This window comes from Microtus oregoni, unplaced genomic scaffold, assembly GCF_018167655.1.
Source record: "Microtus oregoni isolate MIOR12 unplaced genomic scaffold, Mior012 000004F_ref0000308, whole genome shotgun sequence".
NCBI classification, from domain to species: domain Eukaryota; kingdom Metazoa; phylum Chordata; class Mammalia; order Rodentia; family Cricetidae; genus Microtus; species Microtus oregoni.
The window spans coordinates 20,317,059-20,342,198 of record NW_024543063.1 but is presented as its reverse complement, the minus strand read 5'-3'; the positions used below and the strand labels follow the sequence as shown (position 1 = coordinate 20,342,198).

At 38.4% G+C, this 25,140-nt stretch overlaps 1 long non-coding RNA gene across 1 annotated transcript in view; it reads right to left on the bottom strand.

The window, feature by feature from the left end:
* Positions 1-9,686: 9,686 nt before the first annotated feature.
* Positions 9,687-25,140, bottom strand: part of LOC121447505 — a 179,893-nt gene continuing 164,439 nt past the window's right edge. The window contains exon 4 of the long non-coding RNA XR_005974185.1: positions 9,687-9,845. This is a non-coding gene — a long non-coding RNA (uncharacterized LOC121447505). The remainder of the gene's footprint in view (positions 9,846-25,140) is intronic.

The following is a 25,140-nucleotide window of genomic DNA, read 5'->3' as shown; positions in this document are numbered from 1 at the left end:
AGATGAAGGAGGGTCAATAAAAACTGTGGACAGTGGCAGATGGGCGATGTAAAGGCATGAGTTTTAAATAGATTGGGAAGTATATGCTGTGATTCGAAATTAGAGAGTAAAGTGAGTATCAGTGAAAAAGAATTATTGGTAGAGTCCAGTCATGAGACTACATCCTCCCCCAAAGTCTTCACTTTCTTGACACTTATAGTGCCAAGATTTTCAGCACATATGATGGTGGTGGGATACCATTGTGGGCATAGAGAGAAACCAAAGTCTCAATGGTTACTCAGTGATGAGGCAATAAATTTGAAGCCAATGTCAACTAGTAGTACTGAGAGAGAGAGAGAGAGAGAGAGAGAGAGAGAGAGACAGAGAGAGAGAGAGAGAGACAGAGAGAGAGAGAGAGAGACAGAGAGAGACAGAGAGAGAGATTAGAGCTTTGTATTTTGAAAGACACCACTCTACTCACTTGAGCTCTTATTCACAAAAAAGCCTGCAGACAAAGGTGAATGGTGCATTGATGTGAGCATTGAAGAACTGTTGGATGAAAAGAAATCCTAAAATTATGGCAGATACTCTATGGTACACCCCTGTCATTGTACTATACCTCCAGACAGGAGAGTGGGAGAAAAGGCCATAAATAGCTGCTTTCAGAGAGAACAAATGGAGGATTAATTTAGTAGGCAGGAACTCATAAGACAACCAAGAGTTGTTCATGAACCCCAATTTTAAACTATTTAGATGATCTCGTATTGGCTTGTAAGAACGATCAATATTCAATGGGAGTTCATAACAAGTACTTATCACTTGGTCTATTTTTACAGAGAACCACATAAGCATGGGTTGTCCTAATCTGTTCAAGGTTCTATATCAATTCACCATAGACTATGTGGCTTATAAATGGCAGAAGTTTATTTCCCATGGTTCTTCATGGTCAGGTTTACTAAGAGTCCTCTTCTGGATGATCAAATTATTATTTCATTCTTATATTGAGGACAAGCGACTAAGATTTTCTCCAAGACTCTTTTGATATATCACTAATGCTATTCATTCAGTTGCTCAAAGTTCCATTCTCCATATAAAATCAAATTATGGGGTTCCAATTTCAACATATAAATGTAAAGAGTGAAAAACACAAGCATTCTGATGAGCAGGAGCAGTGTTGGAATGTCTGCAGGCCAATGTGTGTGGAATGGAGTCTTACCCTTTTCTTCCTCATAAAAATGGCCTGACGAAAGACCTAAAGGAAGAATGGATTTTATTCTGGTTCAAAGTTTAAGACTATAGTCCATCATGGCAGGATGCAAGACAGTAGGAGGTTGAAGCCAGGGGTCACATCCCATCTACAGTCAAGAAACAGATGATGCTGCTCAGGATCCCATCCAGGGAATGTTGCCACCCACAGTGGGTGGATGATTCCACTTCAATTAATGTAATCAAATAAGCTCTCACAGGCATTTCCAGATGCCCTATCCCAGATTACTCCATTTTTAAGTTAACATCAAGACTAGCATTTGTCAAATAGAAAATGATGGCAATTTTCTGGATCTTTTAGTTCAGTGGGTTATTTCCTGAAACTAAGGCAAGAAGAGAAAGAAAGATACAGAAGTATGATTTGAAGTTATTGCAGTATGTGTTTCATAATCCCAGTCACTGAATTTATCTAAATAAAGAATAGGCATTTATCCAGTCTACAGATGAGTAGGTTAATTAGAAATAAATAAACACAACCTAGGGGGGAAAAGCAGAGGAAGTAAAACCAGAAACCTCAAGAAAAGAAAGCTAGAATTTCTTTCTGATTTTCCCAGACTTAAAATTTAATGAAATAAAATCAACAGAAATTTATTGCTGATAGTACCATGCTGGGTGTTTAATAATGAACCATTTAATCCTTTACTTTTTCTTGTCTTGTAAAACAAGTTGAACATTTAAAAATTAAAGCTTCCCACAGGAAAATAGAACTTTGCTTAAAAATTTCCCCTTTGGATACCCTTCGTAAAAACTTGCTCATTTGAAGGTTGCTAGGGAGTTGCTAGGGGATAGTGTACATGGAAATTGAAGTTTGACTTTACCAGTGATGATCCAGGATGAAAGGGAAAATGCTATTTTCTCCAGGAGGCAGACAGCAATCTCTGAGCTTTCACTCCTGTCTACATTTCGTTGCCTGCACCTACAAAGTGTCCAATAGACAGCCGTCACATGGCATAGAATCTCTATGAATACTCCTTGTTTGGGAAGATTTATATTATTTTTATTAATCATCAATTAGCCAGCTCTAATTTTTATTTGGTTGCAGTGCATCGAACTTGGTTGTGATTAATCTCCTCCCATTTCTTGCCTATGGGTAAAAAGGCAAGAAAATTCTGACCATGGAAGGAGAAAGAGACAGCTGCTGTTGGACCAGGCAGAAAACTCTAAAGTCCCCCTAAATGACAGCCTGAAGCCCATTATCTTGTTATGTCTGGCTAGCAAGCTGCCCTTGTAGGAGCGCTTTGTAAGCTATTTTCGAGTGTCTGCTCATATAAAGACAAGATAAAGGCAATTCCCAGTTAAACACTATTTGTGCACACGAGCGTATGAAAACATCCTTCTTCTGTCAGTTTTAACTTCATCTGTGTGTTCTCAATACACTCTACTAATTCCTGGACTCAAGAAAATATACACTTCTTGAGGCCACTTGAAGGCACCATTCTTTCTATGTCACGAATTTTTCAGTCTTCTTTATTAACATTGGTTTCTAGACCAATATGTCATCTCTTAAAGCCAGAGACTTCTGGGGTGTTAATTTGTAGCTGTCATCACTGTGAAGGACTAGACAAACACGGGATTTGGTTAGACCTCGAGATTCTCTGTAGCATGTTGTCACTAAGAATGTAAAGCTCTCTTCTTCCAGCCATGTATGGACTCCACTCCTTCCATTTCTGTTTTCATGTCTCCTTTCCCATATCCCCAAGACCAACATCCAAGAGAAATATTGGTAACTGCCCCCACCTTTCCTCAAGATCCTCATAAGATACCAGTCCCTTTCACCCCAGCCCCAGGAGATACCAGTAGTACTAAAGGGTATGTATGTCGAGCTCTCCAGAGAGCAAGGTCAAGCAGAGTCCCTGGGAGACTTCATGTTAGCAGTTATCCTACGTTTTACTTAGACTTTTAGGCATTGGTAATATTTAAGAAAATGTATAAAACAATTGGGGAAATATGAGAAAGATGTATAGGCATGTTAATAATATATGGCTTTCGTTAGATTAGCCCCACTGTCTCAGTGAGTGGGTGCACCCCTCGCGGTCCTGACTTCCTTGCTCATGTTCTCCCTCCTTCTGCTTCTCATTTGGACCTTGGGAGCTCAGTCCAGTGCTCCAATGTGGGTCTCTGTCTCTATCTCCATCCATTGCCAGATGAAGGTTCTATGGTGATATGCAAGATATTCATTAGTATGGCTATAGAATCGGGCCATTTCAGGCTCTCTCTCCTCAGCTGCCCAAGGACCTAGCTGGGGACATCTCTCTGGACCCCTGGGAACCCCTCTAGAGTCAAAACTCTTGCCAACCCTAAAATGACTCCCTTAATTAAGATATTTACTTCCCTGCTCCCATATCCACCCTTCCTTTATCCCAACCATCCCATTCTCGGACTGAAAAAGCATGGGATAAAACCAGACTCTCTGAACAGGGCAGGCAATGAGGGCTGCTGAGAAGCCAAGGACAATGGCACTGGGTTTTGATCCTACTGCATGTACTGGCTTTGTGGGAGCCTAGCCTGTTTGGATGCTCACCTTCTTATACCTGGATGGAGCGGGAGGACCTTGGACTTCCCACAGGGCAGGGAACCCTGACTGCTCTTTGGACTGGAGAGGGAGGGGGAGTGGGGAGAGTGGGATGGAAAGAGAGGCGGGGAGGAGGTGGAAATTTTTAATAAAAAAAAAAGAAAAAAAGATAATCAAAAGGTAAAATGTAAAAAAATATATAATGTGTGGCTTTAGTTGGGTTTTTGCTTTTGGTTTTTGTTTTGTTTTGATTTGGGGTTTTTGGTTTCAGATTTCAAGACAGGGTTTCTCTGTGTGGCCCTGGCTATCTTGGAATTTCCACTGTAGCCCAGGCTGACCTCAAACTCTGATAGTCTCCTGCCTCTGCCTCCCTAGTGCATGGATTAAAGGAGTGCCCCACCACTGCCTGGCATATGAATTAAAATGTCTATGTTAGCACTGTCACAAAAATATAAGATAGACATATTTCAAAGTGTTTTAATACTTTAGTTAAAGAATTTGGCAATAAAAATAATCTTACCCACCATAAAATTCTAGAGAAATTATAAAATTGAATTTCCAAAAACTGATGTAAACGTATATGAATAACTGAGATTCTCCGGTGAGAGGAGGATGCTAAACAGAAAATTATTAGACAAAATGAAGAAAAATAAATGCATTATTTTGAAATTTTGCATTTATATTTGTGAATAAATAAATGATTGAGCACTAATTTTATAATCAGTTTGCAGGAAAATATGAAAATTCATGAACTAATAAACAAATCCTTCACTTATTGTTTTTTATTTTTATTCAGATGTGTTTTGTTTGTGTCCTTTCTATATGTTCCTGAAAGATCACAAAGAAGAGGGGTGCACTGGATTTCCCTGAAACTGTTGTCTGGAGTTCCAGGCAGTTGTGAGTCATCCTATGGGTATTAGGAACTGAAATGAGTCTTTTGCAGGAGCAGCAGGCACTCTTAAGCACAAAGCTATTTCTCAAGGCCCAAGCTTGACTTGCTGCTGGAAAAAAATTTTAGAAAGGTACTATACTATCTTGTGCTAAACATCTCAAGTCTCAAGTCTCTTGATGCATTTTCTCTGGTGTCATGAGGTGAATTTTGAACTATTCCAAAGGCCAACACCTATATCTCTCTATCTATGAGCCCTCTCTTGCACCTTATGGTGGGCTGAAAATGCCAGGGAACAGAAGTCCCTTCTTTCACCATCCAGCAGTTCAGGAAAATCAAGACCATGTGATCTAATATTAAGTCTTGCAGGGAGGGCACAGCTAAATTTTTCAGCTACACGACCGTATAGAAGTCGCCAGCCTTGCTCAGATAGTCTGGTCAGTGTGCATATCTACTCCCATCTCACTTCCCCATTCTTTCACCAGCATTTTCCAGGATTGATTACCAAATTCAGGTTTGTTCCCATGCTCTAGTCCAGGATAGTTCCTAGGAAATCAAGTTAAGATATGTCAACAAAGCTTGTGGAGGGGGGAGAACAAACCACAAAGGAGGAAATGATAGCTCACTAAAAGTCACCTCGCTCATATCAACGTTCTTATGTATAACTTCATCCAAGTTCAAAAACAAATTCTTAGCATAAGAAGACATGTCAAAAGACTCTTTCCACGGTCTGTTAAGGAGACTACAAGTTGACAAAACCATCTGAAAAGAAAGGTGCTCGGGTTCTGGCAGAGGATTTAGTTCTAAGATGTGTGTGGTCTTTGCTCATGATGTCTTCTTTATTACTGCTGTATCCACCCATTCATCAAATTAAGTTAATTAAAACATACTTGATTTATAGCATGCTCTGAGCTACCTATGCAGAGACTAGAAACAATCATTGAGAAGACACTGGATGAGTGTAAGAAGGAAGGCTGCTGATGGGCTTTGCTGGGTTCACTCTCCACTCTCCTTTGCTCGTCCTTCAGACTCTGAAGTTACACAGTCTCCCTGCCCTGGCGCTGGTGCTCATCACTGCATAAGTCTTACTCTCTCCTTATCTGAACATAAGAAGCACTTCTACTCCTCCTGAGAGATGAGAGCGTATTTCTGACTTTGGCATGCCTACTTTCATCACATTTCAAGATTCTGTTTAGTCTAATGGTGTTTTCAACATTATTCCTCATCTCATTCAATAATAACTCCTGTAACACTCTCTCCTGTAACACACTATCAGCCAGGCTACAGCACAGACATGTTCTATGATTCAATATCATGTGTCAACAGTGCTGTTTTACAGTTCATGGACTCAATAGATAAATATAAAGCTAGAGGCATTACAATGTATTCCAGAATCTGAAGATTAGCTTTTCACACACATGGGGGCTGAATTTTTACTTTTCTGTAAAAATTTATTTTAATTATTGAAAATCATTAATATAAGTCAGCAAATTATAATTTTGTTTTGTTTTATGTGGGGTATTTGTGTATATGTGTGTGCATGTGTGTATGTGTTTGTGTGTGTATATGTACATGTTACAGAATACCCTTTTTCATAGTGGCATCTTTTCCTCTTGAATTTTTGCCCATAACAAATGACATGAACACTTAATGATCTGAAGTTTGTGTCCTTCTCAAGACACCAACTATATGAATAATTAAAGGCATATTAAACCTTCTAGGGTCTTAAGACCAGAAAATAAATTTCTTCCACACTACCAGACCTTGGAGTGATAGGTTCATTCATGGAAGCCAAATGACCCAGGAATTCATTATGGCTTGATGAACTGGCTACCTGCCAAGATGTTCTGCCATCTACAGCAAAGTGCAGAAATATCTCCAAACCACAATTTATAGATGTCACTGCAGCCAATGGTCAGAGCTGCTGCTGAACGTCAGGTCACAGGAATGCCAGAGAGTCCTGTTGCAAGGTGAGGCTTGTATCTAGAGGAAGAAAAATTGACCCCTCCTTCTGAAGGAGCATCACAAGTGCTTAAAACAAGGTTAAACGCATGCTGTAACTACATAGGTATTTTCATTTATTGTGAACAGTTAAAAATTAAATTACTTGTATTTATATATAAGATTCCCTTGACGTCACTTTAACAGGACAGATGCTATGCAGCAAATGCTTTGGTCTTCCTGGTACACACGTATTTAGCTAATCTCTTTGGATTTATGATGGGTTTGTGAGATCAAATGAGCCTAAAGCGGTTAGTACTCCGCAAATGTAGCATGCTCTTTTTGACTTAAATCTCTTCACATGCCTGATGGCTGTGTTTGATTTCATGTTATAATATTTGAAGCCCAGTGCACACATGCTAAGTCTTTGCATTGACTCATGACTAAACTATATATATGGAGTTTTTTCTTAAACTGGAAATGCTTCAAGAAAACTTAATGTTATATGCCAAATGAAGTGTTTTTTTTCAACCTTGAAAATATTAAGGTATGAAAACTTTACATTTACATATTTTATGTTTTCCAGGTATCTTAATCTATGTTTACAATTCACTTAAACAAAAAGAGTCCAGGAATATAAAACTCCATTTTCCAAATGGGCCAGAATAGGGTGAGGAATTTGTCAAAGATCAAAACCTTTGTGATAAAACATGGACCGGGATAAGCATCCATGTTGCCTCTTCTTTGTGCTTCTTAATATAGGTGACATTCAAATAGATAACCTTCTACTCTCATAAATTTACATTTAATATGTGTAATGAATATTTATTGGTTTTCCAGGTGGCGTTTTAGAAAATAAGTTTTAGGAGAGACAGTTATTAACTTAACAGTAGAGAGAACTGCTGCATGTAATTTTCCATGTTTTTAATTATAGTCTACATGTAATGAATTTGCCTTTATCATACACCATTGAGTTGTTTATTAGAAATGTTGTTTCAAGCCAACAATTCAATTAACTATATATATAGTTACCATTGCTGACTTCTAAGATTCCTCGCTTTTAATAATGGGAAGCAAAGGTTTCTGTGGCTCTTAATATATTAGATGTGACAAAAACATTTACTAAATGTTATTATTTAGCACCAAAGGCCAAGAATGATATCAAGCACATCAACAATTGCCTGAGTAGGAATGAACAGAGTCACTACCAAATCTGGAGCATTATAAAGTGTTGTTAAGTCCCTGGCTGGAAGTAGAACAGCTGTGGTAGACTATGATATATGTAATCCATGAAAAAGTCCTCCACTGATGTGAGCCAAACATATGAACTCTTTTAGCCTAACTAATATAAAAAAATGGAACTCTAGCCAATGCAGAAGAAGGACAATTCTCTCCTTTTTTCTTTGAATTTTGAATTTTTTTCTTTTATTTTTTATCTTTTTTATAGATTTCAAGTTATCCATCCCAATCCTATTCATCTCCCTGTTCCTTCATATCTGGCCACTGCCCTTACAAACTACTCCTCACACACAAAAATAGAATAAAGTTTAAAACAAACAAAAGGCAGAAACAAAAATAGACAAACAAGAATCTCTCAGCTTGGAAGACACAGTGAGTCCATAAATCTTTGCTCATAAGTATTCTTTGGAGGGAGTTATTGGTCTGGTTCCAGGCCTCTGGCTTTTTCTATACTACCGATACTGGGGTTTCACTGGGACTCCTCCTGAATATCCTGTTGTTTCCTTGTGTTATGGGGATCCGCAGTTCCAGCCCCTTCACATGCTCCAGCAGTTCACAGATAACGTGAATGTTGGGGTGGGCCAACTCAGCCCTGGATCTAGGTCTGGGTGGTAACTAGATTGGTCAGTCTGCGAGCATCATCATCATCATCACCAGGGCGACATCTCCAGCACTGCCCCTGCTAGCTCATCCACTGCAGCAGGCAACAAGAAACGTGGCCAGTTCTTTTGATATCACACCCTCGGGGCCAACTAACCTGCACCCATGACCACCACCTACAAAATTAGTCTCCGTGCGCTATGCTGCTGCCAGGGCCAAACAGACCTGAGTGTTCTGTGCTACCGCCAGGGGCCATGGTATCATAACAGTTACCATTGAAGAGTGTGGCATTGGAAACTGAGTGAGTCTCAAGTAGGGCACCATAGGAAAAATAATAAGTGAAGCAAAGTCAGACTGATGCCTCAAATGATTTAGGACAAGTCAAGATCTGGAAGCAGGCCAATTGTAAAGCAACAGGGAGTTCCAGAAGTAGGACTTTGTGTGCCATCCGAGCCAGGAGGAACACACGAAGGAAGAAGAGGGCAAGAATTCATTGATCCTTTGTCTGTGCGTTCAACCCAGCGTTTCCATGCTGAGCAGCATGGGACTGACCCTCCGAGAGTCTGCATCTATCACTGCTTCATTTAAACTTTAACCCAAAGGAACAATAAATCAATCATTTCCTCATTCATGAGATATTGTTTCTGTTAGACCAGAAAATAATAATAACAGAATTGTATCTTCATGAAAGAGTATGAAGTCCGTGCTCAAGCATATCTGTGACCTTCAGCTTTGTTGAGTAACTAGGAAGTAAAAGGTATTTACAAATTTTCTTTCCTCTTTTGTGATTTTTATATAATTATTTTTTTAAAATAATGTTTTGATATATAGTTATAATGTGGAAAATCAGTCTAATTAATAAATCTAACATCTCATGTGCTCATTTTCCATGATGAAAACATATAAATTATACTCTTTAAAGTTTGCAGATTTTTAAAAAGTATATATTATATATCTTTGTATACATATATAAGTGTATACATATATGTAATGTATATAATATATGCATGAATATGTTATACACACATATTTAAGTATATATACACTTTTGAAGCATATTGAGGTTCATTTTAGTTAGGGTTATTATTATTGTTTTGTTGTTAATGTGCATTAATTGTACATACAAATAGGGAGAGATGCAGTGTTTCAATCCATGGCTTCTACAAGCACTGAGAACTCTTACCTCCTTTAATCCACATCCCGCCCCCTCCTTCAACCTCCAATAATAACAATTTCTTCATTCAGGTCATTTTTCTTTGCTGCTTCCACATAAAGAGATAGCATGCTGTCCTTCTGTGTCTGGTTTATCTCACTTAATGTCTTCAGCCCATCCATCTTGTGGCAAATAAGATTTCATTTCTCTACAGGAAAATCTCTGGAAATTGTCACGATTGGAAACAGTTGATCCGGTTGGTAATCCTGGATCAGAGAAAAGGAAAGAGAGATAAAGAAGTATGAAAAGTCAGTTAACTGTCTGGTTTTCGCTTTGGTTTCATTGTTTGTTTGTTTGTTTGTTAGGCTCCCCCTCAAAATCATTTCTCAGAAACAGATTCGGAAGCATCTGTCTGTTTGTTACTTGTATTCATGATTTCAGGACTGACCACTTGGTATTGGATACCCAGTTGGTGTGCTCTTCCCTGGCAAAGACTATTCCTCACACGGCCAGCATTCCCTGGTTGTCTGTAGTTTGTTATGTAGGGTTGAAGCCTAAGGCACTTTGCCTTATCCGTGTTAGCACATCTACTGTTGTGCATGGTCAACTCATGTTTGGGAAGTCACACTAGTGAGATTTTATGGATAGAGCTTCTGATATCCCTAGATGATAAACTCAGCCTTCCAACCTTTTTCCATTTTTTAAAAATTATTTTCTTATTTTTTTATTTTTTAACAATTTAATACTCTATATAATAAACTTTGACAAGTTCCATCCTCTATCTTTTTGCTTCCCCACTCTCCCTCCCCGTATAACTAGCACACTTCTTCACAAGCCTCCCTCCTATGGTCATGCTTTCCATGTGTGTGGTCCACTGTGTTACTTGGCTAATCTTTGATAGGAAGACATTCAGTGGAATAAGAGGAATATATCTGTGGCTGTAGCGCTTATGAAAACAACACTTCTCCCACAACAAACATTAACTACACATGGTTCCTCTGGGAGGGATGGGATATCGTGGGTCCCTCCCTTCTCCAGGATGAAATGCTTGGGTCCTTGTGCAAGTCTTATTCTGCTAACCACAGCTGCGACGAATTCATGAGCACCACAGTTTGTGTGTGCATGTTGTCAGTTTGCTGGGGTTTGTTTTCCGTTTCCGGAAGACATCATTTTGCTGCACATTTTTCCAGCTTGGCTCTTACATTCTTCCTGGAACTAGCGTATTACCTTACAGCCGTCCCAGCTGAAGCCACGGATTCCACCATCATTTATTCTCAACACTTGCGGCAGTTGTAAGTTTCTGCATCAACCAGCACATGCTGCAATAAGAAGCTTCTGAGGAAGGCTGGAGAGGCACTAAACTTTGAATATGAACAGCAGTACTTAGAAGCAATTTGACACCATGACTGTTCAGCAAAACAATAATTGTAGGTTCCTCCCTAAGATCTGCCACCTCCACAACCAAGAACTTGTGCTCAAATTTACAGAAGCAAGCCTGAATTCCCTCCAGAGGATCAGGCCTCAGATGTAATCAGAATGTGATTGGATACCTGTAGCATGATTTCTGATTGGTCTTAATAATAAAAACCTAGAGTCAGATATTAGGGCTGAAAGAACAGAGAAGCAGAACAGCTAGCTACTAGTTCTACCTCTATGAAATCCTCAAACTAAATAACGTATCCTATCTCTACAAATCCTCGGACTGAATGCAATGCTCCTATCTCCTCCCACCGTATATTCCTCTCTCTGCGCAGCCATATTGCTTCCTGTCTCCACCTTCCTAGTGTTGGAATTAAAGGTGTATGACTCCCAAGTACCTGGATTAAAGGTGTCAGCCACCACCATCTGGCTCTATTTCTCTTTGAGACTGGATCAATCTAGTATAGTCCAAGGTAGCCTTGAACTCATGGAGATCATCTACCTCTGCCTCCTGAGTGCCAGGATTAAAGGTGTGTGCCACCACTGCCTGGCCTCTATGGCTAATTAGTGACTTGCTCTACACTCTGATCCTCAGGCAAATTTTATTTGTTATAGCACAAACAAAATATCACATTTCCCTTTTTTGTCTAAAATAAGAAAATAAGGTTATAACTAATATAAGAAAAACTATATACAATAAGTACAAAACTATATACAATACATACAATCAATAAATACATCAGCAATGTTTAGTCCATAGATATTTGACAAATTCAGAAAAAATACTCCATTATCTATCCTGTTTTGAAGAGTCCAAAAGGTTATACCTAATTCACTTTCTCTTCTAACTTGCATTACCAAAACTATCTTTTAATGTCTCTTAATCCTAAAAAATTCACACCTGTTAGTGGGAATGTGGTGATATTTTTAATATAAGACATATTTTAATGCATAATAACCGATATTCTACATACCAGCGTGTAAGCTCTCACCATGGTTTCCCCTCTTAGCACCAGTCAACAATTTCTTTGAAGAACTTTCCATGCATCATGGTAAAGCACTTGTTAAACCATAACTGATGGAGGAAGGTCATTGGTTAAATAAAGAAACTGCCTTGGCCCTGATAGGTTAAAATTTAGATAGGTGGAATAAACAGAACAGAATGCTGGGAGGAAGAGGAAGTGAGCTCAGACGCCATGCAGCTTTCTCCAGTGCAGACACTATGCAGCCGGCCACCAAGTCAGACATGCTGAATCTTTCCTGGTAAGCGCACCTCGTGGTGCTACATAGATTATTAGAAATGGGTTAAGAGGCTGAAACTAATGGGCCAGGCAGTGTTTAAAAAATACAATTTGTGTGTTGTTATTTTGGGGTATAAGCTAGCCAAGCGGCCAGGAGCTGGGCTGTGGGAAGAGGCCCGCAGCTCCTACTACACATAGCCAGCAGGTGTAACTTCTGAGCAATAGTTGCTGACCTAATCATGAGCTACAGCACCTTGTTTGAATCCTCTAGACTCACAGGGCCTAAAATAGGAGTTCCTTCTTCCCTGAGGGAGGGGGATGAGCACAGGTGTTACTTCACATTTTATTCAAGTAATCTTTCACCGTGGAGATGAAAATGGGGAGGCCGCAGTTATAGTTGATCCTTGCATCTACATCACACACATGCATAGTAAAACATGCTGAAAACTGAGCAAATAGAAAGAGCTTCTTCAAGCTGATTGCAGTGGAGCTGCTAGGAATCTTAACTCATTTGGGGTGCTGTATATTTTCTTTCTTTCTTTGAAATACAGTATGATGTTTTCCTTTGCTTTAACTATAATCCTAAGTTTTGCAAGATATAAGCAATTTCCTTTTTGAGATGGATGATGCTCTGTTGTCTAATTTGGTCTCTGACTTCTGAGCTTAAGCAATCCTCTAATTAATGAGATCCTATGCATACACTCTCACATCCACCTAAATATATGTGTATTTTCTTTGCTAAGATCACACTAGATCAATATTTAGAAGGAAAGGAAACCTTTCAGAAAGACTCTAAAGCAAAACAACAAATTAAAAATGGTATTACCTAATACTTATTGTAATTATTTTAATTTTCCATAGGAAGGTCTAGCAACAGATTGGCTGATGCACAGCCCCAAAATAGGTCCTGCTTTTATTGTAAGTATCCTTATTTATTCTTGATAAATAAGAACATGCTCTTAACTTTAAATAGCAAGTTTTAAGAAACTGTAAGAAATCTAGTCAAATTGAATAATACAGAAAGTGAGATTCATGAAGGTTAAATAGCCTGTTCCTGGAATTTCTCAACTACTGCTAAAGCAATGACAAATGACAAATGGAAAGCTAGATTCATTTTCATTATTTTTATTAAAAATGCTCCTCCCCTGGGAAAGAAAGATTTCTGAATATTGACACATCAATCTCATTAATTCAAATATGTATTCTGAAAACATTTGTAGCTTTTCATTGTGTTCCTGTTTTCCTTGAGACCTGATGGCAAATAAATTCTCCAACTGGAGGCTAAGATAGAAAACCGACTCACACCTGTCTTTGGGGTGTCTACAATTTTTTGCCAAGTGCCCCCCATTGCATCTATACTTGGAAATTGTCATATAATGCATATAGCCACATTACCCCTCTACCCCCTTTCATCCTCCCCCACTCTCTCTCTTCAATCAACAGGTATCCCTCTCGCCCCCCCCCCCCACACACACAATGTCTTTCTGCTTTATTTTATGACTCATTCAGTGTCACCAAGATTGTCAGCATAGGGCATGGGTGTTGATCTATGTGCTGGAGCACAGGCAACTCACCAGCGGTTACACCATTGAAGACCCTGACTTCCCCTCCCACCACAGCTAATAACTACCAACAGTCCTCCAGGAAGAGGGGCAATGTGTTTCTTAAAACTGAAGAGGAAAAAAAAGTGTAAAATAATAATTAAATAATGAGTAATACTAAGGAGGTCTGAAAAAGTTCCAAGATGAATCTGACCCAAAAGCTTCTGTCTGAGGACTAACTTTCATAATACTGGAAGGTGCTATCCAGTTTCCAAGGGAAGGAAATGAGCAATAATCCTACACAGACAGAGACAGCATCTAAAGGTCAGAGTGATGGCCACCATGTCATTTCAGGTCTAATGGTGCAAAAGTGGCACTAATATCTCAGAGGTAAGCAATAGCTCCCTAATTGAATTTAAGGCCTATTCAATCCAAGGAAATCCTGGATGGTGATACTGGAAACCTTACAAATTACCCTAGGTTAGTGAGGTCATGGATCTTGGTGGAGAACCTACTCACTACTGCTACTTTACTAGGTCCTAACTGCATTCTAAATATCTATCTTTATACCCTCAGATAAGTGTAGTTCTTACCCCTCATTGAAGCAACTTCTCTGCATAACATAAAGAATCCATACAGACAACAAGTAGTCAGAATACACAGAACACAAGTGTTTCTGCCGTGCTCAGCCACAACTGATGCATTGACAACAGAGTTCCTGTACCCGAATCTCGCGAAACATCTAGGAAGAAGGGGCAGAAAGACTGTAAGAGGCAAAGGCACAGGAAAACTGCTGTCAGACTCCATCTCCTGGAATAAAAAGGAGGTTTCACCTATTATAATTCAACAACATGACTTTCTAAGCAAGACCTGAAGAAGCATTACCCATAGACATGCTAGCATGAAAGGGGGAAACCTTGGAACCCCACCCATAGATAAAGACATGCAGGCAACTAAGAAATGCTGAGAGTGGCAGGAACAGTCCATCCCAGGGATAAGTTCTGTAATTGGTTATCCAATACAAAGTGGCCAGCCTTGAATCATGAATACATGAAACAGATTGAACAGGTTGCATTTATATATGTAGGTGTGCGTGTGTCAATAAAGCAATAGCAACTAAAGAAAAGGAGGTCATAAATTCAAGAGGGAGCATATGTCAGAAGCCTGGAAGCTAGGGGAAATAGAGAATACTGAATGTATATGATCAAACCTCCATTTGTTTAGTGCTTTGAGGAGCATTTGTTTAATGAAAGTTTTTCATATTAATGTGTAACACAAGTGTGTGCACTTTATAAATCATCAATTTGCACTTTCTGGTGTTCTGCCTGTACTTATGCTTAGAGCTGCAGAAGAACATCTTTAAGATGCACTGCATATTTTTAGAGATTTCCTATTGTTGAAACCAAAAATATTGCTGTTTGACTAATTTCATTGAGGAGATAAGACTCATAGCAAATACCATTGTTGGAATATTTGTATCATTTTCTCATTTCAGTAAGGGGTGGGGCAGAATGATTTTACTTGCCTATTATACTTTCTATCAAACTAAGTAACACTGAGAAAAGAATGGTGTGGTGTGGTATTCATCAATTTCAAAAGTACTCGTGTAAATGAAACCACGCTTTGAACTAAACTAGTAAGGTATGTAAACTTCATGATGAAAATTGTTTTTTTTTTTTACTTTTTACTTGAATTTCATCAAATGTGGAAAAGCAAAACAAGACTACATCAGAGACATGAAACCATTACGTGATGCATGCATGGTCTGGGATGTCATTTAATAAGCTACTTGAGGTTATTTTTAAGGGTAGTGCTCTATTGCTTTATAAAAATCATGAAACATCAATGAGTAAAGATGGTAACAAAGTTTTAACACTTGCTTTGAAATCTGTCTCAGTGTGTTGAACAAATATTAGTCTTATTAGATATGTACTGTTTTTCTGATCAATAGTGGGAGAGAGGAAGAAAATTACTCAGTGGACTTTAAGCTACGATTATATGGGAATAAGGTGTTCTCATATGTGATAATTGCACAGCAATGATACTGCATATAATAATAATGGGTACATTTTTAGCAGACAGAAGAAAGGATTTTGGATGTTGTTAATATAAAGAAATCATAAATAGTTTAGTTGATAGATATCCTTAATTCAGACTTAACATCATATAATACATGCAAGTTTCAAAATATTGTGTGACAAACCAAAAATAAGTGAAAATGTTGTACATTATTTAAAAACAAGTTTAATTAAAGTAAGTTAAATCTCGAAAAACTACTGACTTCCATTATTCTTTTTTAATTAATTTTTTGAAAAACTGTCTTTTCTCATTTTATATGCCAAATCCTTTTCTCACTCTCTCCCCTCCTCCTGTAACCTCTTCCTTTTCCCCTCACTCCATCCCACCTCTCATTCACTCCTCAGGGAGGTTATGGCTTCCCATGGAGAGTCAACAAAGTCTAGCACATTGCTCTGAAGCAAGACCAAGGCCCTCCCCACTATATCTAGGCTAAGCAAGGCATCCATCCAGAGAGAATGGGTTCCAAAAATCCATAACAAGCAGTAGGGATAAATCCTGGTCTCAATACCAGTAGCCCCACAGTCTGCCCCAGCTTTACAACTGTCACCCACATTCAGAGGACCTAGTATAGTCCTATGCTGGTTCCCTTGCTTTCAGGCCAGAGTTGCAAGGCTTCCATTAGCTCAGTTAAGCTTAAGGAAATGTTTAGTATCCTTAGCCATCAGGGAAATGCAAACCAAAACAAGTCTGAGATGGTAATCTTACACTTGTCAGAATGGCTAAGATCACAAACACCAATAATAATTTACGCTGAAGAGGATATGGAGTAAGGGGAACACTCCTCCATTGCTAGTGGGAATTCAACCTTATACAAGCAATCTGGAAATCATTATGGCTGTTTTTCAGAAAATTGGAAAACAACTTATCACATGCCCCAGCAATACCACTCTTGGGCATATACCCAAAAAACACTCAACCAATACTACCAGGACAGTTGTTCAACTATGATTATAGCAGCAGAACTTGGAAACAACGTAGATGTCCCTCAACATAAGAATGAATAAAGAAAATGTGGTGCATTTACACAGTGGGGTACTACTCAGCAGTAAAAAAACAATAACATCTTGAAACTTACAAGCAAATGGATGGAACTAGTAGAAACTCTACTGAGTGAGGTAACCCAGACCCAGAAAGATGAGCATGCTATGTACTCACTCACAGGTGAACACTGGCTGTAAATCAACATATAAGAAGCCTATAGTCCACAACCCCAGAGAAGCTAAGTAAGAAGGGGAACCCTACGATACACATATATAGATCCCCTGGCAAAGGGGAAATAAACAAGATCTCCTGAGAACATTGGGAACGTGGGGTTGGAGGAGAAGAGAAGGTAGAATGGGAGAAGAAGGGGAGAAGGGAAAAAGGAGGAGAACTAGAGTGACCAGGAAGGTCAAGATGGACGAAAGACAGAGACAGAGAACTAAGAAAGAGATATCTTGATAGGGGGAGCCATTATGGGGCTAGCAAGAAACCTGACACTAGAGAAATACCCAGGAATCCACAAGGATAACCCCAGTTAAGATCCTAAGCAATACTTGAGAGGGTGCCTGAACTGGCCTTATCCTCTAGTCAGATCTTAAATATCATTGTCATCATAAAACCTACACCCAGCAACTGATGGAAGCAGATGCAGAGAACCACAGTGGATCATTGGGCTGAGCTCCCAAGGTCCAGACAAAGAGAAGAAGGAGTGAGAATATGAGTAAAGAGGTCATGATGGGGATACTCACTGACATGGCTTTCATTATTCTTATAATTCCAATAGTCCAAGAAACATATTAAGTGGTTTAATTTTTAATTTGTTTTATGTAGCTGAAAAGAGAGTAAATCCAAGCCATTTCAGGGCTTAACTACCATAGTTAATGCCAAATTGGATAGCATTTGTATTACTACATTTTGAATTTTAATTCACAAAAAATTGTAAGGTATTTTGGTCTACTGTTTTTCAGATTGGCATGAAGACTTTTGTGAATATTTGTAGTGAGTATATTTCATTCCATGACTTTTTGGTGGTAAATTGTCTGGTCAAAGCTGCAGTGGATCACTAAGTCCTCAGATCATTATGCTAGTCCCACAACAGTTTGCTTTATTTGAGTGTCTACTGTGTTCTGAAGACTATAATGCGGCTTTAAGATTTAAAGATGAGTCTGGTGTGATTTATACACTTCACATTTCTGTCGAGTGTCTCAATTTATCTTGGGAAGCTGTGGATGTAGCAAAAGAAAGCATATTGAAAGAAGGGGAAATCAATTTCTAACTTTTTTTTGTTCCTTAAATATGGAAATATCACTTTCTGGTGAAAGATTGCTAGATTTAGAGTGAACCCTTTCTACTTCCAAGCTACCTGTTTCATGGACATTCAAAGAGAATTATGTAAGGGAAGATTTGATAAAGAACAGGCATGGGACTTAAAGACATCTTTAACACACTGGGATGTGGCAAAGGGTTATAAGAACTTGTACTACTGAATTGCCAATTTCACACACACACACACACACACACACACACACCCTTCAATGATCAGATTTTCTGTTCATTTTCTGCTGATTTGGATTGCTAAAAATGCACTGGCTTCACATAGCACCAACCTATTGCTTCATTCTGTAGGTCTGAAGTCTGAGGCAGTGTGACTGTGTCTTCTCAGATGTCACAGGCAAAAATGGAGCTATCAGTCATGGCTGAGTTAGCATGGCGTGGCTACTCTGAAGAGACACCTGCTTCCAATCTATTCAGGTTCTGGACAGACCCTAGTTCCTTAGAATTATAGATCTAGGTTCCTTTTCTTGCTGGCTGTCAACCAGGGGACTCTCCTAGACAGACACTATGAATATCTCTTCCCTATCTCCATTTTCAAGCAGGAAACAATGGGTAGTATTGTGTTGAAGCTCTCTGACTCCCTTGTCTCCTAACAGGCAGAGAAAGTTGCATGTTGTTAAGGGTTCTCATAGCCCCTGAAGGCTTATGCCTTCCTGAGTCAATAGTCATAGTCTGTATGTATTATAGCAAATGTCTGTGCCTAAGGACACTCAGGATATTGTGTACCCTTGTCAAGTTCATATGATGAGCAAATTTTGTCACTCCTGCTGGTCTTTTCAAATACTCCCAAAGTCTTCATCAATGAAGCAGTCTTGACTGAGGAAGAAAGACATGTTCAAGTACTATAGCTAAGACAAGAATTCCCTCTCAGGGAAATATTTCCTGAAAGAACCCGAACTCGGATAAAAGGCACTGGGATGTGAAGAATTAAAGAAAAAGAAAACCACTCTCAGATCAGTAGGAGTACCAGTGACATGTTTGCACAAAGCTGAGAGAAATGCTGCTCTCTCTGGCTGGCCTGGGGATCTCACTTTCCAGAAAGCATCCATCCATCAGTTTACACACACACAGAACCCCAGCCCAGCCAGGTTTAAATCCATTAAAAAATAAGATATATGAAATGACTATGGAAACTGAGTCTATTAGAATCGGATTAGTTAAACAACACAAATTAAAATATATACTACCATTGTGTGTGTGTGTGCATGTGCGTGTGTGTGTGTGTGTGTGTGTGTGTGTGTGTGTGTGTCTGTTTTCCTGTGAAGGCAGTAGATAAAATTATTATGTAAAAAAATCAATAACTTAAAAATGATGTTAATCATATTTCAGAATACATTCAAAACATTATATGATTTGAAAATATATTTGGTAATTCTGTGCAGCACATTGTAAGGAATGCTTTTAGTAATCCTGTGTCTGGGGGTTGTGCTCACAGTAGCAAGAAATGATAGTTTCTAATTAAAGATATCTCATGAGAAAGGTATTTTTCTTTTCCTAAGTTCAGAGATCCTTTTGATTCTATCCATTGACTCCCACTTAGAATCCTGATAGAAAACAGCCATTTAGTGCTCTGAATATTTAAAGAAGGTGAGAAGGAAGGGGAAGCAAAGGTTGTTCTTCCTCCCCCAGGCAAAAAGATGTTCTAAAAGCTATTTGTATGTGATTTCTGAATACTGAGCTGCACATTTGTAGAAAAAAATTAAGTGGTAAATAGAAAGAAGATACATAAAGAAAAATTAAAAATTAAACTGAAGAATTTCTAGCCAGACATATCCTAGGCTTTATAATGGGACTTCAGCTCTTCCCAGAGGAAGCCTGGTTTTAATTATTTAGACTTACATTTGATCTAGTTTAACTAACCTACTTTCAACAAGACTTGGCTAAGAAGGAGGGGAAACACAAAAGATCAGATTGTTCTATAGTGCATCCTTGTGATAATTCCAAATGCATAGCTGATTCATCAAAGATTACAAAACTGCAAGATTCCTAAGTGGTAGTAAATATTTAAAGCTCCAGTGGAAAGAGGACGAGAAGGAGGAATTAAGTCATCTAATCCTTTCCCCCTGCTCAGATGCACAGGGAAAGCTTGATGAAAGAAGCCCTTGGATGTCTGCGAAGGGCACACTTCTGAGCTTCCCTTCCATTACTGAACACATGGAGAGAGCAATTTTTCATATTGACACTCACTTTTGAAAATGGTTTCATGTGTTAAAATAAATCCAACAAACACAAAGAACTCATTATTCTAACGGATGAGAAGCAATAAGCTGGTTCATGCCATGAGAACAATTTTAGTAAATGCCTCATGCATATCATCAACAAAGCTTGTTCTTAAAATTAAACCTCAAGGAACTAACCAGATTGCTGACTTTAGCATGCAGGAGGCCTCGGCATATTACAACTAAAGAGGAAAACTGACCAGCAGCTTGCATTTGTCCATGTCTTTTGTAATGTTAGTTGCCATTCATTTCCCCATTCAGACCTTATGTTCATAGAACAGGGCACAAAGTTGGTACCTTTTGCATGACCTAGACATAAAGAGCTGATAAATAACAGAACTCAGCTTTGGAATATCCACTGTTTGATGACATAAGCAAATGTTTGCTTACCTCAGACAGGGCACAGATCAAAGAATGATTCCACTCAAGTTCAGCTTGCTGAACAAATGACTTCAGTGGTATTATTTACAAGACTATGGATGATGGATGATGGGTGACTTACAGGAGCATGGGCAACAAAAAAAGTAGCATCATTAAAGAGTCCACCTTAGCATACACAATGACTCAAGTAAACTGTGGGCCTGGAGCCCCCTGCATGACGGTATGTAGGTAGCTTGGGGAAGGTGGAGATTCTCCTCTACTCAGCAATCATCACTGCTTATACATTCTTGTAAACCTTCTAAGTTCTTTTTTCTTCCTAAACCTTGCATGTTTTGTTTGTTCCACGAATCAGAACAAAGCTCCCTTCAGGAAAAAATGTTTCAGTTACTTGGAAATAGCTATGCAACAACCATTCATTAGGAATGCCAACACTCTAGACATAGTCCCCATGTGAACCACCAAGATGTGAACCCATTCTGGCACCAAGAGAGAAGAATAAGCAAGGCTAAATCTGACCTTCAGCAAGAGACCTGTCCTCACTAAGACCTAATCATGTCCCTGGAAAGTGATGCTAACAATTTCAGTTAAGTATTTAAGGAGGTGATGTATTTGATTTGTAACTTATGTGTTAGACCTGTACATCCTAAAAATAGGTTGGTTCTAAATATAATCTTCATCATCAATTTTATCTCTCTTTACTTTTCAACATATTTATTGCAATAGATCTAATTGAATATATGTGTATATCCATGAAGCCATTAATACAATCAAAGTAATGAATATAGATGAATATCGAGACAGATCATCATAGCAGGTTTTTTTTGTAATATTGAAATAAGTGATTCCATTAAAGCAAACTCTAGGTGCTTAGGACAAAGATTTTTCCTAAATGTCATGTGCCACACTTAAGCAGGAATCCACAAAGCTGTATGTGTGTGTTCCTAAGCACAAAGGAATTCAGTATCCAGCAAAGTAAGTGAGACAGTAGGCTAATAACACAGCTTTTGTTTTGTTTTGTTTTCCTGGCAAAAGCCCTCAAATTCACAAATGACTAGACTTAGTGCATGGCGTGACCTCCTAAAATAATTAGCTTCAATCACACATTCCTGAAAAGAGGCCAGTTTCCAGCATAAAGATTAAATAACAAAATATCAAACAATCCAATGAACAAATAGGCTAATGAAATGAACACACAGCTCTCAAAAGAATTACAAACAGCTAATAAAGATGAAAAATGTTCAATATCTTTAGCCATCCAGAGGTGCGAATTAAAACAACATTGCGATTTTTTTTCACCCCACACAGAATGGCCATCACTAAGGAGACAAAGAAGAAGAAACGCCAGGTAAGCTACAAAAAAGAAAAGAAACCCCTTATATATTACTGTAGGGATGTACATCAGTTCAGAGACATGGGAATCAGAATGGAGGCCCTCAAAATCTAAAGGCAGAATGAGCATCTGATCCAGCTCTACAACTGCTGAGCATACACTAGAAGGACTCTGAGCTGGCATGTTGGAGATATTTCACACACCTATATTAATTTGCCTCCTCACAGCAGTCAGATTATGGAATTAGCCTAGGAATTATCAACAGAAGTGTGATAAAGAAAATGCTATAAATACTCAATGGAGTTTGTACTAAGTTATAGAATAAAGTAAAATTATGCTGCTCACAGGAAATTTGAACTTTTTACAAATTAAGTCAGACTCAAAAAAGACAAATATTGTATTTTTCTCTAGCTTATGGTTCCAAGCTTTTATGTAAATACATAATTAAATATATAAAGAGAGGATGGAAAAGTGAAAGACTGTGGTGTCGTGATGAATGGGAACACGAATCGTAGCAAAAGACGACAATAGCAGCTTAATATAGTCAAAGTAGTTGATATACTGGTATCATAGTGTCCTTATAAAACTCATCACTATGTTCAACGAATGTTCACCACAATAAAATTTAGTTGAGAAATAACTCCTAGGGTCCAGTAATGGGGAGATATTAGCTTTAAAAAATGAACAAAAAGTTTCAATAGGCTCATTATCAAAGATTTACAGATTAGAAAAAAGTGGTATTCAGCATTATTAGTCATAAAAATATAAAATAAAAGAAATAATAAAATATAATATCTAAATGTCTAATATTTTTAAAAATACTGAGGCCATCCATCAAATGCTAGTGAGAATAAGAAGCAATTAGAGCTCTTATCCACCATCTCTAGGACCTTGCAGGGTTAGTGTGAATCACCCATTCCTTATAAAAAGAATAAATTAAGCATAGGAATTATCAATGAAAGAATGAATAAAATATAGCTCATTTGTACAATGCAATCATTATCTATAAGAGAAGAAGACTGAAACATTCAATAATAGAGTTGCAATTAGAAAGCATTATGCCAAGTGAAAGAATCCTAACTTAAAACACTGAATTCAGTATGGTGCAATTCACAGGTTGTTCTAGAACGAAACTGAGGTGAAAAACCTATCACAGCAGTTGTTCTTTGGTGCAGAGAAGAGGTGTGCTGTCAGGAATGAAGCATGAGGGAGTTCTCTGCAGCAATGATGCAGAATAAATACAGAGATAAATGCATTTGTCAACTCAGCCAATACGTATTTAGCATCTCATTGTACCTAAACTTTGTATCAAAGCAGAAAAAAGACGATAAACAAGCATTGACTGGGCTCTGTATGTACATTGGCAGAGGTAAAGAAAGTATACTGATAGCTGCCATTACAAATTATATTAAAAACAGGATAGACTAGGTTGGCACATGGTTAGGTAGAGGAATATGCACATGTTGAAGATGTACGGAAAGCATAGAATCTAAGAGATGAATTGATAAATGTCCACTGTAAACAGTTTTTCAACTTTGCTTTCAATATTTTATGGTAACATTTTGAACAAAATCATGAAATCACATCAAACTCTGCCCCATCTGTGAATGCTGATCTGATCTGCACGACCAAGTATAATATAAAATCCTTGCCTTTGTATACCCCAAAAAAGCCAAACACCAAAAGAAGAGTGGGACAATGCCTGAGCTACCCAGTTATGACCTGCTCTGAGTGACTTTAACGACCTGTAACTCTGAATGTCCTTACTTAGAGATTCCAGTAGTCATGAAAGGGTGATGTTTCAGCTAAGGTGATATTTCCACTAGACTCAATGCTGAGGTTTCTACCCAGTGCTTCTGGGAACCATACAGAAAAGTGGAATGGTGCTCTCTGAGAAAGACTAAGCCTCCATGGTGGGAATAGGACAGTTTTCAAAGAATGGAGGCCATGGGCAACTCCTCATTCCACACATTGTGTCCTAAAGTGAAAGGTCACCTTAGCGTAAAGAAGCAGTAGCGCTGTCTGGAGGGATAATGTACCAGAGATGAAAGTGTAGACAGTCTCTGTGTTCTCAAACCCCAATCAAAGCAAAAAACATAAATGGGGGATAAGTAAGAAAGAAAGGACTGCCTATGAAACTTTTTAGGAACCTGGGACCACTTGGAAAATGAGGGCATAGACATTCCTGTATTTTAGCCTTCTCTTCTGGTTCCTTTGGAACATTCAGAACCATACATTAAGAATGACAGCCAATAGTTTAAGGCAAAATAAAGGAGACCCAGAGAGTTTGGCTTCATTTGAAAATTTTAAATAAAGTGTCATTTGCTAGGATGTTCACTCTCCTGTTCAAGAAACCTTGAAGATTATACACACATATACATGTATATATATAAAACCATCCATATAGTATATATTGTATACACACACACGCGCACACACACGCACACACACACATATATACATGTATATGTGTATATATATACACATGTATATATACACATGTATATATATATATATATATATATAGAGAGAGAGAGAGAGAGAGAGAGAGAGAGAGAGAGATTCCAAAAATCTCTGCAGGTAATTCATTTAACCATCATATTTTGGGAGAAGTATTTTTACTTTTCTTTCCTAAGTTTTTCCTCCATTCTGCAAGTCATCGACCCAGTTGTTAACAAATTAAAATGACCGGTCATTTGCTGTTCTTAAGTGGCAGGTAGGCCTACACGCACTGTTTTACTTTGCAGAACACAGAAAACACTGAGCACTGCCCCCAACTTGGACCTGTGTGACACAGCTTCTCCAACTGTACCATGTGATGTATGGAATGAGGATCATCTCATTAGAGCATCAAGGGTAAGTTCATGCATGGCTGAGCACAGACTGACTGGCTTGTGTAAGGACCACATGTGTTTTTCTATGGTTTGATACTGGAGGTGACGTCTTAAGGGTACCTGAAAATGGAGCCAAAGAAATCAGATAAAATCCTGCAAGAGCATGAGTAACTTGGATTCCCAACCCCCATGTAAAAATGT